General features: G+C 44.5%; 1 pseudogene; it reads left to right on the top strand.

Annotated features, from left to right (window-relative positions):
* Window positions 1-548: 548 nt before the first annotated feature.
* LOC133046753 (transcription factor BTF3-like) lies at window positions 549-1,053 on the top strand (annotated as a pseudogene).
* Window positions 1,054-2,477: the final 1,424 nt, after the last annotated feature.

Raw genomic sequence — 2,477 nt, 5'->3', positions numbered from 1 at the left:
ACCTCCTATCTCTCCCAGCTTCCTGTGTCTCTCACCACTTCCTGTGTCTCCCAGCTTCCTGTGTCTCTCACCACTTCCTGTGTCTCCCAGCTTCCTGTGTCTCTCACCACTTCCTGTGTCTCTCACACCTCCTATCTCTCCCAGCCTCCTGTGTCTCTCACCACTTCCTGTGTCTCCCAGCTTCCTGTGTCTCACATCTAGTGAGTGGAAAGCCCATGTATTCCAGCCGTGCGTCCGCCCCAGCTTCGCCCCAGCATCCCCGTCAGCAGTTTCTGGTTCACATCAGGCACCTCCACAGAACCCACTCCCTCTGTCCCCTGACTCCTGCGCCCTTGTTTCCTGTGCTGTCCAAGAATTTCAGAACGGTGCCCAAATGCCTGACCGCTTGCAGTGCAGAAACTTCACCCATGATGCATTTTGAAGTTTTAAAAATCATGGAGAGAGCTGCCATCTTGCGGCCCCACGTGTGTGCGCCTAACCTCAGCTAGGCTGCCCGAGACCACCTGAGCGCCAACCCTAGTACCCCGCGCGGCCCCATTTCACTCCAACAAGATGAAAGAAACTATCATGAACCAGGAGAAACTCGCCAAACTGCAGGCACAAGTGCGCATTGGTGGGAAAGAAACTGCTCGCAGAAAGAAGAAGGTGGTTCATAGAATAGCCACAGCAGATGACAAAAAACTTCAGTTCTCTTTAAAGAAGTTAGGGGTAAACAATGTCTCTGGCATTGAAGAGGTGGAATATGTTCACAAATCAAGGAACAGTGATCCACTTTAACAACCCTAAAGTTCAGGCATCTCTGGCAGCAAACACTTTCACCATATTACAGGCCACGGTGAGACAAAGCAACTGACAGAAATGCTCCCCAGCATCTTAAACCAGCTTGGTGCCGACAGCCTGACCAGTTTAAGGAGACTGGCTGACGCTCTGCCCAAACAATGCGTGGATGGAAAAGCACCACTTGCCACTGGAGAGGAGGATGACGATGAAGTTCCAGATCTTGTGGAGAATTTTGATGAGGCTTCCAAGAATGAAGCAAACTGAATTGAGTTAACTTCTGAAGAAGATAAATCTTAAAGAGGTTACTGGGAGTGCTGTTTTATATTATGACTGCTTTTTAAAATTTTGTTTATGAATCTGATAAAACCTAGATCTCTAACTTACGCCTAAGCCCCTGGACACTGCAGCTCTTTTCAGTTTTTGCTTATATACAATTCATTCTTTGCAGCTAATGAAGCTGAAGAAGCCTAAGAATAAAGTTTGAGACAAAGATAAAATGATTTGCCTAGTAAAAATAAATAAATAAATAAAAGTAAAAATCATTGAGAAAGATCAACTTCAAATTTCTCATAGATGCAGTGAACTGTCATCAGAGAAGCACATTCTACCAGCGATGAGAGAAAAAACTAAGAGTGCTTACCCAATCCATTTTCAAATGTGGAATCAATACAACCCCCTAACATTGTTTCCAGGTTACCTTTAAGATGGTGCTGCGGGAAGGGCCTGTGAACACTAATGCATGCAAATAATTCAGCATTTAACTACAGCATGAGGATTTTCTCAAAGAAGAAACATATACACACACTTTCTGATTAGTTCTCCAATTTATCATCATATTCTCTTAAACTCTGGGGTGTTGCATTTTAGGGTCCTATTAAATAAATCAAAAGAGCATATTATCTGAAATTAGGAGCCAGACAGGATAGCAGCTAAAATTAATTCACCATAGTAATCTCCTCCTAAGACAAACTCCCCTGGGGGAAAACATTATATGCCCATTTCCATGGGCAGAGGTTTAAATCTATCTCTCCTATTAACTTTACATGCCTAAATCCCTGCACATTAAAATAAAAATGTATCTCTCCTCTCAGAAGAGAAAACTGGAAGTCTGCACTGCCCTCTAAATGAGTCCAATTAAATGTAATCAAGTTACACGTCTATGCTTTAGAACCATATGGGACATTTGACAGAGAAAACAGGCCTAAATATACACGTGCCCGGGTATATTTCCAAGCAGCTCAACCCAACCTTTGCCTCACCAGTGAAAGGAAAACCCAAACTGAGAGCTATCGACATGGCCCCATGCGTGCAAAAATCCAGCCATCCTACACCCTTCATCCTGAAGCTACATGTGCAAAAATAATAACTGTGTGCAACAGAAGAGTTGTTCAACCACTGGTAACCCAAATTCCATTTCATCTCATCTCCATTGGGTCTGGGGTGGGGGACACCGAGTGGGGGGTGGGGTTAGTTGGAGATAAGGCGATAGGGGGCTAGAAGCCCTCCTTGGATTTCAAACAGGTCAACTTGTCAAAGCTTTATGTGGGAGCCAATTACATTAATTTTCCACAGCCGCCAAATACATATTTCATTTCCATCTCCCACAAGAGATGGGGTCCAGGGATCCTGTTTCACAAGGCTCTTATCACTAAGTAACATTCATACCCCCAAAGGAACCCTTGGCAGCCGGTGGCCCA

Source organism: Dama dama, chromosome 25 (assembly GCF_033118175.1).
Source record: "Dama dama isolate Ldn47 chromosome 25, ASM3311817v1, whole genome shotgun sequence".
Taxonomy (NCBI): Eukaryota; Metazoa; Chordata; class Mammalia; order Artiodactyla; family Cervidae; genus Dama; species Dama dama.
Note: the sequence above shows the minus strand (reverse complement) of the source record. Positions and strands in the feature narration are given on the sequence as shown.